The sequence below is a fragment of the Bubalus kerabau genome, chromosome 1 (assembly GCF_029407905.1).
Source record: "Bubalus kerabau isolate K-KA32 ecotype Philippines breed swamp buffalo chromosome 1, PCC_UOA_SB_1v2, whole genome shotgun sequence".
Classification (NCBI taxonomy): domain Eukaryota; kingdom Metazoa; phylum Chordata; class Mammalia; order Artiodactyla; family Bovidae; genus Bubalus; species Bubalus kerabau.
In genome coordinates this window covers 52,900,289-52,914,847 of record NC_073624.1, presented here as the reverse complement: position 1 = coordinate 52,914,847, position 14,559 = coordinate 52,900,289, and the positions used below count along the sequence as shown (strand labels likewise).

The 14,559-nt window shown below is 45.4% G+C and overlaps 1 long non-coding RNA gene across 1 annotated transcript; it reads right to left on the bottom strand.

The window, feature by feature from the left end:
- Positions 1–8,077: 8,077 nt before the first annotated feature.
- On the bottom strand, positions 8,078–13,434 carry LOC129641485 (uncharacterized). The gene is made up of 3 exons (XR_008709352.1): positions 13,304–13,434; positions 12,437–12,551; positions 8,078–9,695 (listed from the first exon to the last, which is right to left on the bottom strand). It is a non-coding gene; the product is annotated as an uncharacterized LOC129641485 (long non-coding RNA).
- Positions 13,435–14,559: the final 1,125 nt, after the last annotated feature.

Below are 14,559 nucleotides of genomic sequence, written 5' to 3'. Positions count from 1 at the left end.
ATATAGAATGAATGGATAGATAAACAATAAGGTCCTATGACACAGCATAGGGAACTATAATCAATATCTTGTGATAAACCATAAAGGAAAATAATATGAAAAAGTATATATATATATATATGTGTGTATGTGTAACTGAATCACTTTGCTGTACAACAGAAATTGATACATTATAAATCAACTATACTTCAATAATGTTTTTTTTTAAAAGAAGAAGTATGTTAAACAACCTGAGCCCTGGCCTCTTTATAGAGCACTGATTGCTTACTTAATATGCATGAGCTCTTCCATACTTTGAAGCAGCCTTGCAAGTTGGGGCAAAGCCATATAATTGTATTTGGCTAGGAGAAGGCAGTGGCACTCCACTCCAGTACTCTTGCCTGGAAAATCCCATGGGTGGAGGAGCCTGGTAGGCTGTAGTCCATGGGGTCACTGAGGGTCGGACACGACTGAATGACTTCACTTTCACTTTTCACTTTCATGCATTGGAGAAGGAAATGGCAACCCACTCCAGTGTTCTTGCCTGGAGAATCCCAGGGACAGGGGAGCCTGGTGGGCTGCCATCTATGGGGTCGCACAGAGTCGGACATGACTGAAGTGACTTAGCAGCAGCAGTGGACCATACTGGGTTCAACCTCTGGGTTGGGAAGATCCCCTGGAGAAGGGAAAGGCTTCCCACTGCAGTATTCTGGCCTGGAGAATTCCATGGACAGTATAGTCTATGGTGTCGCAGAGAGTTGGACATGACTGAGTGACTTCCACTTTCACTTTCAGTGGACCATAAACTTAAGTCTCATGCATCATTTCCAGGTTGAGGTATCAACAAGCTCCTTCATGACTCTGGTTCTCCCTTTCTCCAACTCAGTGACCACAGAAGCTATGTATTGAGATATTAGAATCTTAACATAAAAGCATATTGGCTCCCTGGAGCCCTGCTTGGAAAGGTGTTCTCAATGTGAGCAAGATACATTTTCATGTGAAAGTCACTGAGATCTGGGAGTTTGTTGGCGCAGCAGAAACTAGCATCACCCTGATTAATGTACAGCTTGCCTCTCATTCTGTCGTTCCTCTTTCCCATTTTTGACCCTTAGGATCTATAATTAATATGTATAAAGACTTTCAAAATTTCTCTTCAACTGCTTTCTGCTTTCTGACAGCTGGCCAGTTTCTGCTATTTTCAAATGTTGAGGCCTCATGTTGTTTGCTTTTACATTAAAAACAAGCATGACCCAAAGGCTGAAGGGCTTGAAAGCATCCATGAGTCAGAGGCTTCAATAATTTCTAGTTCTTTCTAAAATACATTAATTTAGGGAAAAGTGGCTCAACATTGAAATAATAAGCAGGTGATTGTCTGTCTTACTAGTCTCAGTACTTGTTTCCAGGGAAATTGCAAATGTTTCAGCTTATTTTCTTTAGTCAGAGATGGCATAGGAAAAACTGAAAATCCCTAGGCATGAGCATCAATCTCACTTTTCAATAGCAATAAAAACAATTATTTTGGAAACAAGATTGCATGAAATGCGATCATCACTTAAGTAATGAAGACTGACTTAGACCGCAAACATATAAAGGGCATGAGTTTTCCTCAGGAAAGCGGTCATCCTCAGAGGCAAAAAACTTGGACCAAAGAAATTCCTCCAGACAGTTAGCATCTATGGTAACCGCTCTCAGTCCTTGCTCTGTGTGATAACTATAGCATGTGTTGAGTGAGAAGTATGAGCTTTAGAATCTGAAGAACTACCTGTTGTTAGCGATGGTTCCAGTAAGTAAGTTAACCTCTCTAAGCCTGATTTCTCAGCTGTCAAGTGAAAGTAACAACCATCTATCTCATAAATTTGTGGAAAGCTCTTAGCTTGGCACGGAGGAAGCACAGAGGCACAGAGGAAGTGCTCACTAAACACTGGCTGTTATTCTGGAAGACTCTCTGGGCTTCCCTGATAGCTCAGTTGGTAAAGAATCTGTCTGCAATGCAGGAGACCCTGGTTTGATTCCTGGCTTGGGAAGATCTGCTGGAGAAGAGATAGGCTACCCACTCCAGTATTCTAGCATGGAGAATTCCATGGACTACAGTCCATGGGGTCACAAAGAGTTGGACGGGACTGAGCAACTTTCACTTTCTTTGGGATGGGAATGCTTATCTTCTGACAATGATATTAATGATTGGAGACAAGAAGATGCCATCTGGAGTCAAAGCCAGTGAAATAGGACCAGCCATCAAACTCATCAAATGTGAGGTAATGTAAACCTACAAGAGTGTTCTCACTGGTCAGTTCCTTCTATGGTGTCAAGGAAGGAAGACCATTCTACAGCATAGGAATTCGTCCTGGGAAAATAGTTGGGTTTCTAACAGGAAAAAAAGGTATTCAAGGCAGAAATAGCAGTAGAGCAAACACAGGAACAGATCAGGCAGGGAATAGGATGTGAAATAGTTTGGTTGGAACAAAGGAAATGGGGCTGGGAAGTTGGCTTGAGTTACTTTGCAGAGCATCTTGAATTCCACAGTGAAACCATTTTGCTTGAACCACTTGTCAGTGGGGAGCCCCTGAAAGTGTTAGAGTGAGGAAGTAAAGGGTTGGACTGATTGGTAAAGTACTAGAGAGGAAGGGAGCAACTGGAGGGCTCCTAAAATAACACAGGTAAGAGGTAAGTGGTCCTGCATTAGGGTGATGGCAATCAAAGAGGAGATGGATCTGTGATAAATATTCTTGACTAGAGAGCAAAGTAAAAGGAGGATAACATGATCACTAGGTGGGGATCCAGCTTCCTGAAAAAACATTGGTGCCATTTACCCAACCCAGAAAGGCAGAAGAAGGGACTGGTATGGAGAAAAGGAGAAAGAAATTTGCTGGACACCATGCTCACCCTGGGATAACTACATGTCTGTGTGGGAATGTTCCAGGAATGCAATATCAGAAATGTCCCTTGTTAAGAAAAGGGATAGACTTGAGTGGAAGAAGGAAGAAAGGGAGTCTGTGTGTGACTAATTTCATGAGTTGTCACTTTAACACCATGCTCAAATGACCTCTGTCTGAACTTAATTCTTGAGCTAGCAATTATTTCTAGTTGTCAAAGCTTTGCAATGCTTGTAGCAACTAGCCACTTGTGGGCACAGTTGGCCAGTTGCCCCTTCCCTGGCAAGGACAGATGAAACAGACCTTCTTCATAGCACCATCTGGGCACACAATTACTAATGACCATAATTTTTGCACAGACACCAAGTATCCAGGTATGAAAACTTACCTACAGGAGGATAAAGGGAAACTGGCTGGAAACTTGGCCCAGGAAAGAAAGAAAGAAAGAAAAGAAAAGAAAAGAAGTAAGAGCTATGCTTGTAGCTAGAGAGGAGGAGACTAGAAAGAAGAAAAGAAGGAAAAGGAAAAAATGGGAGTGAATCAGCATTTGTTGATCTCCATTTACATTCCAGGGCAAGTGCTGAAAATACTAGGTTGAATAGGACACAATCCCTGAGGCTCTCAGTCTGGTGGGAGAAAAGTCTACATAGAAATGATTACGAGAAGCTGTGCTGAGTTTCATAGGCAAGCATATGTTGTTTTGGATAGACCCCACTTAAACAGAGGGTGGGGCACAAGGGTCAGAGAGTCCATTTGTAGGTGAGAAAACTGAGATCCCAAGAGGTTAAATAAGTTACCTAAAGTCACAACAGTGTGATCATTATGGCTCCATTAGTTACAAGAGACAGAAACCAAATTCAAACTAGTTCAAGAAAACAACAACAACAATAACCCAGTGGCTTATGTGGAAAAGTAGAGGAAAGGTTCAGGGCTTGATCTGCTTTCCCCCTGGATTCAGGTGCCCCATCCACGCCCTGTCCTTGACCCTGCTTTGTTCTCTGTTGCTTCACCCTCAGAACACCTCTCTTCTACCAGGAGGGAAGATGCCTCCCTGAAGTCCCAGGTTTCCACGGTCTTTTGAGCTTATAACACAGATTGATCCCTAGAAGCATTCTGATTGGCCTTTCTTGATTGCCTTGGACCAGCCACTGAGTCAAATGGGATTGCATGCTCCAATCACATGCCCACCGATGCAGTGGGGCAGATGATGCCCCTTGATTGACACCTCCACCAGAATCGCCTTCAGTAGGGAATGACATTTATGAGTGCTATCCACAAAGGAAGTCCACTACAATCCATGTCCATTGTACACATTTTAGAAAGTAGCAGGGGCTTCTCTGTTAGCTCTGTGGTGAAGAATCTGCCTGCCAATGCAGGAGACATGAGTTTGAGCCCTGATCCAGGAAGATCCCACAGGAAGCGGAGCAACTAAGCCCGTGAATCACAACTATTGACCCTGGCTCAGAGCCCGGGAGCCACAACTACAGAGCCCACTGGCCACAGCTACTGAAGCCCATGTGTTCTAAAGCCCACGTCCACAACAAGAGAAGCCACCATAACGAGAAACCAGTGCATCACAACTATAGAGCAGCCCCTGCTGCCACAACTAGAGAAAAGCTCACGCAGCAAAAATGAAAACCCAGCATAGCCCAAAGTTAATAAATAAATTTAAAAAGTAGCAGAGTTGAGCTGAAAGCCAGGCTATATTCCAAAACCCATGTCTCTCCACCATACAAAGTGCCCTCCCACCCCCCGCTCCTGATAAGTGTGAACAAGCAGAAGGTCAGATGACAGGGCACATGAAAGGAAAGGCAGAAATCATTTGGGGGCGGCCAAACACCTAAGAAGAAATGAGAGGAGGAAGCAAGAGAAGCAGGATGATGAGAGACTGTGGGAAAAAAGAAAGCAAGGATTGAGGAAAAAATGTATGCAGGGGCCATCCTGCAGCTGCAACCCCCTCCTCTGGAATCCCCGCCAGAAAAGCTTTTTTCCATCTCCCTTGTTAAGACACAGAGAGCCAAATGCCCCATTAATCTTTCAAAAGGCCATTTTGGCTTCCAGTGGCAGAGCTGTGCACATTTGGCTTGGTTCCCCCAAGTCAGTTTTCCTTCCCAAAGGCAGCAGGACTTGGCATGCATGCGTTTGTGCTAAGTCACTTCAGTCATGTCCAACTCTTTGCAACCCTATAGACTGTACCCCCACCAGGCTACTCTGTTCATGGGATTCTCCAGGCAAGAATACTGGAGTGGGTTGCCATTTCTTCCTCCAGGGGATCTTCTTGCCCCAGGGATTGAACCCAAGGCTCTTCCATCTCCCTTCCTTGGCAGGCAGGTTCCTTATGACTGGCACCACCTGGGAAGCATGTGACTTGGCAGACCCGATTGATACCCATGTGGACCCCAGGGGTCAATGGCTGTTTTCACAGTGGTTTGGTTTTACCTGGGGAGATAATTGTCAGCCCTGTGCCTGTTGGAGTCTCCTTCCCCAGGTTCTACTCTGCTGCTGCTGCTGCTGCTAAGTCACTTCAGTTGTGTCCAACTCTGTGTGACCCCATAGACGGCAGCCCACCAGGCTCCCCCGTCCCTGGGATTCTCCAGGCAAGAACACTGGAGTGGGTTGCCATTTCCTTCTCTGTTCTTATTTCTCAGGCCCGTGTGCAGTATGAGAAACTCAAAAGTCAAAAATAAACCCAGGGCCCAATTTGCCACTGCCTGATTAGGCAGCTTCAGTGAGCCTGGGACAAAGCAGGGTGTTATCAGGAGCCTGAGAGAGCCTTTCTCCTAGCTGAATGGACAGCGAGGGTAGAATAGGCAGAAAATAGACACATGGACTCAAGAGTAACATTACACAATAGGAGTAACCAAACTAAATAAATAAAACCAATACAATGTAAGAAATGTCACAAAAGAGATCATTTGTCTTACTGAATGTCCCCATGAACCCAGTCCATATCACCCTTGGACTGGTTGTGAGGCCTGGCGATCAGTCCGTTTGGAAAGAGTGCCCTGTGACTAGTACACTTACGGAGATATTCACGGGGTATGCTTGTCTCAGCTCCTCCTTTTTGGCTCTTTGGAGCTGCATTGCCAGTTCAGGGGCTTCCCAGGCGGTGCCAGTGGTAAAGAATCCTCCTGCCAATGCAGGGGTTGCAAGAGATGCAGTATCGATCCCTGGCTTAGGAAGATTCCCTGGAGGAGGGCATGGCAACCCATTCCAGTATTCTTGCCTGGAGAACCCCATGGACAGAGGAGCCTGGTGGGCTACAGTCCATGGGGTCACAAAGAGTAGGAGCATGCACGCCATCCATGCCAGCTCAGAAGCCTGCTGTAATGGGCTGAATCACATCCCCCTCCCGCCCCCAAATTCATATGTTGAAATCCTACCTCCCAGTATCTTGGAATGTGACTATATTTGGAGATGGGGCTTTTAGAGTGGTAATTAAGGTTAAATGAGGTCGTTGTGGTGAGCCCTAATTCAATATGACTGGTGTCCTTATAAGAACAGGAGATCAGGACACAGACATGCATAGAGGGAAGCCCATGTAAAAACATACAGGTAGAAGGCTGCCATCTACAAACTAAAGAGAGAGGTTTGGGAGGAAACTAACCTCCCTGGCATCTTTGATTTTGGATTTCTGGCCTCCAGATCTATGAGAAAAAAAATGTTTTGTTTTTTTTTTCTCAAGTCACACACTATGTAGTGCTTGTTACAGAGGGCCTAGCAAACTCATACACCTACTCTAGTGGGTTAGAACATGTGTCCTGATAAAGCTGTGAGTCTCGGCAGAGCAGGCGTTCCCCACCCACCATCACACCTTTCGTGGGAAGATGACTTCATCCATTGTTCTCTAGATTAAACAAATAACAAAGCTAAGAGTCTGGCCTCCATTCGCCTTTCTTTTCATTTTATTTCTCAGTTTGTTCAGAGGTAAAGAAGTAGGGATACTTTTTATTCATCTTCCTCAAAAAATCCAGGTGAGACAATAGTGGTCAGCAAGAGTCAATTTATACTGTAGTAACAAATAACCTCCAAATCACAGTGGCACAATTTACAAAACAATCAATTATTTTGTGCTCACATTTGGTTATCAGCCTGCCTCCGTGAAACTGGAGTCTCCGCAGTCAACACAGCTCAGCAGGAAGACAACTCATCTGTCACTCAGTCACCCAGAGGCCCCCTCTCATTACAGGTATCCATGGTCATTGCAATGTGAGAAAACAAGCCTGATGGTTTGCACCCTGGCCCTTAAGCATCCCCCAGAAATGACACACATCTCCTCCAATCATATTGCTTTGGCCAAAGCAAATCATTTGATTATGGCTAGCATCAAAGGCATGAGAAAGTGTAATACTATCCCATGTCCAGAATAAAAAGACATGGAAATATTTGTGAACAGCCCTAAGGACTGCATATGGGCCGTCATCCCTGCCCTCAAGGAAGGTGCAGTTTAGAAATGGAGAATGAGGATTTACACCCAAATTCTCATTCCTAAGTGAGGAAATCGCTCTACTTGTATGTGTGCATGACTCACTGAAAATTACTCCCTTAAGAAGGGAAACTTTAAAAGGGGAAATTGCAGGCCTGTTCTGCTTAATCCTTAAATGGACTTGTTAGGTGTCTATTAACATGCTAAGCACAGGCACTATGCTGAGCCTGAGGGTTTGAAGGGTTTCTGACCTTCCACTCCCTTAATGCCAGTCCATGGGTGCAGCTAAGTTGTGTCCAACTTTTTGCAACCCTGTGGACTGTAGCCCACCAGGCTCTCCTGTCCATGGGATTTACTAGGCAAGAACACTGGAGTGGGTTGCCATGCCCTCCTGCAGGGAATCTTCCCAGTCCAGGGATCAAACCCGTGTCTCTTACATCTCCTGCATTGGCAGGCAGGTTCTTTACCACTAGCACCACCTGGGAAGCCCTTTCATGCCAGTAGGCTCCCTCAATCATAGTGAAAATAAAAACATCTCCAGAGATTTTCAGACTGAAACAGGGTAGAATTATAGCAGAAGAGTCTTTTTGTCCATTTTTCATAGTAGAAAAACAGCATGGCATTTTGGAAGAGGAAGCATTCATTTTACAGCAGGTTTGGTAGGGGAAGCTTTTGGGACAGAGAGGAAACAATAGATTTCCATCTTGATGATCCAAAAATGCATCACAGAGAGTTGATGGAATGATCTCACTGGAGCTGGTGGGAACCTCAGAGACCCTCGAGTTCAAGTCCTTTATTTTACAGACAGAGAACAGGGGCCTGGTTACTATGAAGACTAATTTTTATCAGGACCTAGGTGGGGGAGAAAAGGCACCCTCTCTTCTTTACTACCCTTATCGCAGTGTCCTCCTTGCAAAACTTCCCCTACATCTGCTCTACTGCTTCTGTCCGCAACTTGGGAGCCTGGGTGAGTGGAGACGGGAGGAGCAGAGGATGAGAGAGAATAAGCAAAGGAGGGGCTGAAAGCGCAGAGCAAGTGGTTCCCTTGAGATGCAGTGAAGGCGAATTCAAACCACTGCAAAACAGTGCGCCAAGCAAGAGGATGAATCAGGCAATTCAGAGAGCACATGGTGATCGCTGTTGAGGAGAAACTGATGCAAATACCAACCAGTAGTATAATATTACTGCTTGTATTTATAGTGTAGCTTCTGACACTAGCAGCCCAAGAGGTCAGCAGAACTCTTTGAGAACGAAGGCAGGAAATCGACTTGTAAGCATCATCAAAACTCCGTTGGCTTCCTCTTCCTCTTTCAGACTGACAGCAAGGTTTTAAGAGGATGAGAAAGCACTTAGTTGGTCATAGCGGTTCGGTGCTCCAGATGTGAGACCACCTGTCTCAGGATTTCAGCTGAGACTTGCAGATTCATTTCATCTAAGTCCATACACTAGTTTCAAACCTCGGTCCCTGAAGCAAAATTGAAGGTTATAAAAATAACCCCCTGGTACATCTCCCAGGCCACAAGACATATGCTGCAGGCCTAAGCTGTTTTCATGGTTAGGATTGCTTCTACTCTGGGGCTGCCCCAGAATTTTCAGAAACAACTTGAGGGGATGCAAGGAAACCACAGAGATTCATTAGGAGCAGTTGGCTTCATTTCCCTGCAGTATCTTATGCGGATGTTGGTGGGTCACGGGAAGAGCTTGTGGCTGGTTGCCAATGGCACCAGGAAGCAGGAAGTCAACTCATAAGTTAGTGCCATCTGGGGTGAGAACGTTCTTTGGCTCACCTCTGTGTGGAGCAGCCTGTGGCTGAGCGAAGAGCGAAGAGGGAAATGCTACTGCTCTCTCCCCACCCCCAACTCCTGAGCAAGCTCACACGTGCAGCTGAGGAAGGAAGTCCAGGGGATGTTCCCATGTTCTTCAGGTGACAAGTTTTCATGTCCCACATGCAGCTGTAAGCAGCAAATACGTCAAGAGGTGTGTCTGTGTGTGTAATGAGAGAGAGAGCTTATGTCATCCAAGGACATTCCGTTCTAACTTTGGCCTGCCTTTGTTCCTGCACCAAGATGGATGGTCTTGGACCCTGAAGCATCAGACAGTGGCAATTCCTTCATTCCCTTTGATCTAGGATGCAGAGGAGAGAGAACAAATACCCTAGATCTATGACAAACTTTCTGACAGCCAGAAGCAAGACAGACCATCCTTCTCTCTTATGTCTGTGCTGCAATAATTAGCAGAGAGAGAAAAACCAGTCTTTATTAGACAGAAGCCAATTGTCTTTGTTTAGAGCAGTTGGTTCCCAAAGATTTATCCATGGGTCCTGCCAGCTTCTGACACAGATGTGAACTTAAATCCTGGCTCTGCCACTTCACAGTTGCATGGCCTTGGGCAGGTTACTTTAGCCATTTTTTCCACATCTGAAAATGAGAAAAAGATCCCTGCTTATTGACAGCATGGCTGTGGGGTCTCATGATGTGATACTTATGTAACACTTTGCCCTAGATTCCATAAATGGCCTTACACCCAGGAAGGACTGTGCCATTAAGCTGATTAGCCTGTTCATGGGAGGACCTGAGCTCTAGCTCTGGGCCTGGGATCAGGAGACAGAGTGGGTCACAGGGCTTCAGTGAGACACCAAGGATCTGCAAGTAAGGCAGGGCTGAAGCCCATGTTCAGAACCCTGGTGGAAGGAAGAGATGAACCCAAAGGAGCAGGAGGAGGTAGGATATGGTGGTGAGGCAGTGAGTTAAGACAATAAATACACAAAGTCAGAGCGGATGGACTCCTAGTGGGCAATAGAAAATCAAGCCTGTAGAGTAGGGGACCTAACAGAAGCAGAAGATATTAAGAAGAGGTGGCAAGAATACACAGAAGAACTATACAAAAAAGATCTTCATGACCCAGATAACCACGATGGTGTGATCACTCACTTGAAGCCAGACATCCTGGAATGTGAGGTCAAGTGGGCCTTAGGAAACATCACTATGAACAAAGTTAGTGGAGATGATGAAATTTCAGCTAAGCTATTTCAAATCCTAAAAGATGACACTGTGAAAGTGCTGCACTCAAATTGCCAGCAAATTTGGAAAACTCAGCAGTAGCCACAGGGATGGAAAAGGTTAGTTTTTATTCCAATCCCAAAGAAAGGCAATGCCAAAGAATGTTCAAACTACCTCACAATTGCATTCATCTCACATGTTTGCAAATTAATGCTCAAAACTCTCCAAGCTAGGTTTCAACAGTTCGTGAACTGAGAACTTCCAGATGTTCAAGCTGGATTTAGAAAGGCAGAGGAACCAGAGATCAAATTCCCAACATCTGTTGAATCATCTAAAAAGCAAGAGAATTCCAGAAAAAAACATCTACTTCTGCTTCACTGACTATGCTTAAGCCTTTGACTGTGTGGATCAGAACCAACTGTGTGGAAAATTCTGAAAGAGATGAGCATACCAGACCATCTTACCTGCATCCTGAGAAATATGTAAGTAGGTCAATAAGCAACAGTTAGAACCAGACAAGAAACAATGGACTGGTTCCAAATTGGGAAAGGGTACATCAAGGCTGTATATTGTCACCCTGCTTATTTAACTTACATGCATAGTATATCATGCGAAATGCCAGGCTGGATGAAGCACAAGCTGGAATCAAGATTTCCAGGAGAAATATCAATAACCTCAGATATGCAGATGATACCATCCTTATGGCAGAAAGTAAAGAAGAACTCAAGAGCCTCTTGATCAAAGTGAAAGAGGAGAGTGAAAAAGTTGGCTTAAAACTCAACATTCAGACAACTAAGATCATGACATCTGCTCCCATCACTTCATGGCAAATAGATGGGGAAACAGTGACAGACTTTATTTTGGGGGGCTCCAAAATCACTGCAGATGGTGACTGCAGCCATGAAATTAAAAGATGCTTAGTCCTTGGAAGAAAAGCTATGTCCAACCTAGACAGCATATTAAAAAGCAGAGACATTACTTTGCCAACAAAAGTCCATCTAGTCAAGGCTATGGTTTTCTCAGTAGTCATGTATGGATGTGAGAGCTGGACCATAAAGAAAGCTGAGCACTGAAGAATTGATGCTTTTGAACTGTGGTGTTGGAGCAAACTCTTGAGAGTCCCTTGGACAGCAAAGAGATCCAACCAGTCCATCCTAAAGGAAATCAGTCCTGAATATTTCATTGGAAGGACTGATGCTGAAGCTGAAGTTCCAATGCTTTGGCCACCTGATGTGAAGAACTGACCCACTGGAAAAGACCCTGATGCTGGGAAAGATTGGAGGCGGGAGGAGAAGGGGGTGATAGAGGATGAGACGGTTGGATGGCATCACCGACTCAACAGACATGGACTTGAGTGAACTCCAGGAGATAGTGAAGGACAGGGAAACCTGGTGTGCTGTAGTCCACGGGGTCACAAAGAGTCGGACACGACTTAGTGACTGAACAACAACAACAACAAAAACAGGAATGAATCTTTTTTGACCCACCTTTTGTGACTGGACTGTTTCAAAATCATATACCTTTCCTTGTTGATCTAAATTAAGAGTTCTCCAAGTAGGGGACCGTGGTACAGGCTATTTGGTGACATTGTCCCCTCTCTAGCCCCTTGGGTCATCAGCCCCTTCTTTTAGAATACCCACTCTCTCTTTTCTCCACCCTAATCTGGGTGACTGACACCCATGGGCTTCTTTGCCCTTCTTTCCTGCCCTTCAGCTTCCTGTTGAGTTCAGCCAACAGGAGGCACCAGCAGGAAAGAGGCAAGGGCATTTCTCCCAGCATCTTCCCATCAAATCACCTTGGACTGGCTACATCCCTCTACATCTCCTCCCAAACTTTTCGGTTTTCATGCTCAAGAAACCACACTTTCTTCTTGCCTAGAAGTAATGGCTGAGCCTTCCCATTGCTAGTCCCTGGAAAGAATTCATTGTTCTTTGTGATTTCCTTTACCTGACTGTATTAAAATTCCCTTTATTTAACCCTTCCTGGTTCTAATACCAACACCATCTCCTAACCACAGAGACCTCCATAAAAGTAAAAAATGAGCAGTTTGTTGAAAAGCATTGTGAGCCTGTAAGAGAGAGCAGAGGTCCAATCCTTTCTTGGCACCTTGTCCTTTCTCTCCTCCAACAGCTTGTTGCCGGCTCATTGATGTCACCCACCTGCAGGCTGCAGCCAACCTTGTCCCTGTCTGGGTCTTATAGGTGGGCCTGGCCTTGTCCAACAGAGAAGCTGCCTCCAGGAGCTCTGCACTGAGGTTAAGACAGGCAGGGTCACCTGGGGCAAAGCAAAGAGGTTCAGCCAGGCAGAGTCTGAATTATACTGACCTGCGGAGCAAGAAGAGTTGCAGCAGGAAGAGACAAGGCATCGACAGTGAGGTGAATCAGCAGGGAGGAAGGAGAGAGGCACAGAATTCACGCAGCTCAAGGCCATTTGATCAGAGCGGAGTGTGCAGTGTCTGCCGCTGAAATATGTGCAGCTGTCTGAGGACCATTTCTACTGGTTGGAAACAAACCCTCCAGGAGGCGGATGGGAGCAGGAAGTTTATACACCAATTCCTCTAGTTAGAAGCTGCCTCAAGAGCCTCCCCATCACTGCTTGTGGGCTTGGAATTGAGTCAGGCTCTCAATCCTGGGATCTGAGGGAGTGACGGGGCCACTCAGCCCGCATGGGGACTCTGTGGTTCTCCTGGCTGCTGAGTAAAACAAGGACTTCTCTGCTGGGGGGGAAGCTCCGATGTCCAGTCTCAGCTCTCCCGGTCCCCAGGTGGACCCAGGCCACAGGGCTGTCATCTATCAAAACACCTTCCCAAATCCTGAGCGTTTGTGCTACTTCGTTACCTGCTACCCCAGTGGCCTCAATAGGAGCCCTGTTTCTGCTGTCTAACCCTCCCCTTCCTGCGGTCTGGGTCCTGCTTTGATGGCCCTGCTTCTGGTAGGTGCCTTTCAGTATAATTTCAGGTAGGGTGTCTCAGGCCCCATCTCTCTGACTCCCGAGGGAAGAAGAGGGATTTACTTCAACTTCCTCACCTTTCTGTTGGGTGACAGCCCCTGTAGTCATCTGCAAGTCCTGAGTGTGCCCAGAGGCTGGCCTTTTGCAGTCGGGTTAGCAGCTCCACTCCACACTGGATTTATGGGATGGACTTTCCCTTAATCTCCTCCATCCCTGTGTTGTTGAGAATTTAAGGATGCCTTGGGTCCAAGCGCATCCAGATGAAAGTAATTTAGAGCCTCCTTCCATTGACTCCTTCTTTAAGGCTCTTCAAACCTTATGAGAGCTATATGGGATGCTTTAAATATTTCATGGAGAGTAAAGGAGTAACATTCTAGCTCCTGGAGCTTCTTCTCGGTAGGATCTAGCTATCCCAGGTGTGGAGTGCAGGGAGGGTATCGAGTTGCATTAAATTTTAATCACAAACCTTAGTCCAGCACTTAGAGAGTTTGCCAGCAAGCTACTCCCTTGCCTTAAAATATATGGCAGTCACTGAGTATCTATTATTCTACCTATTGAACACACGTCCTTTTACAGGGCCCAAGAACAAAGTTCATAGGATGAGTAACACTACATTCCCAATCCAAAGAGTCCTGCAAGAATCTCTGTAAAGAGAAAGTTGTCTGAAGAATAAAGCTTGCGTCTATATGCCTCTGTCTGGAATGTGGAAGACCGCAGCAGGCTTGGAGGTCATCTTTCTATTGTGGCTGTCCCGTAGGCATGTTCTTATGGCTCATAAATCCACACCATCTATTGTGGCAGAGTTTGAGAAATGGTTGATGGGATAACTCTAGCTGGACACTTGCCTTTCTCTCTGCTCATTCCATTATGTAGAAAAGGCCTATCTAGCAACTTCAGCCATTCAGAACATGGTCCCAAACAAAGATAGATGCATAATCACTTGGTCTATGTGTATTCTATCTCCCCAGTGAGATTTTTGTTTCCTTATAGCATAGGTAAGAACCTTATTTTTATTTAAATTATCTACAGACAATATACAGCTGGCACAAGATAGAGATTTTTCTGGATAATGATGGTGGAGTCAAAACCTGCCTTTTGTTGATGTCCACTTAACCAAATGCCGTTGGTCCATTTACTGGAGCCATCTAGAAAAAGCTTTCTCCCTTCCACAGATGAGCTTTGCTTTTTAAAAATAATGGTTCCTCCCGTCTGTTCATAGGCATCATAATTGCTTTTGAAATGTTTGAAAGAATCATTATATGGACTTTAGAGGAAGACAGGCCGGAACTGAATCCCAAGTTTGCTTCTCTGTGGCCAGAGACCCTTCAGGCCA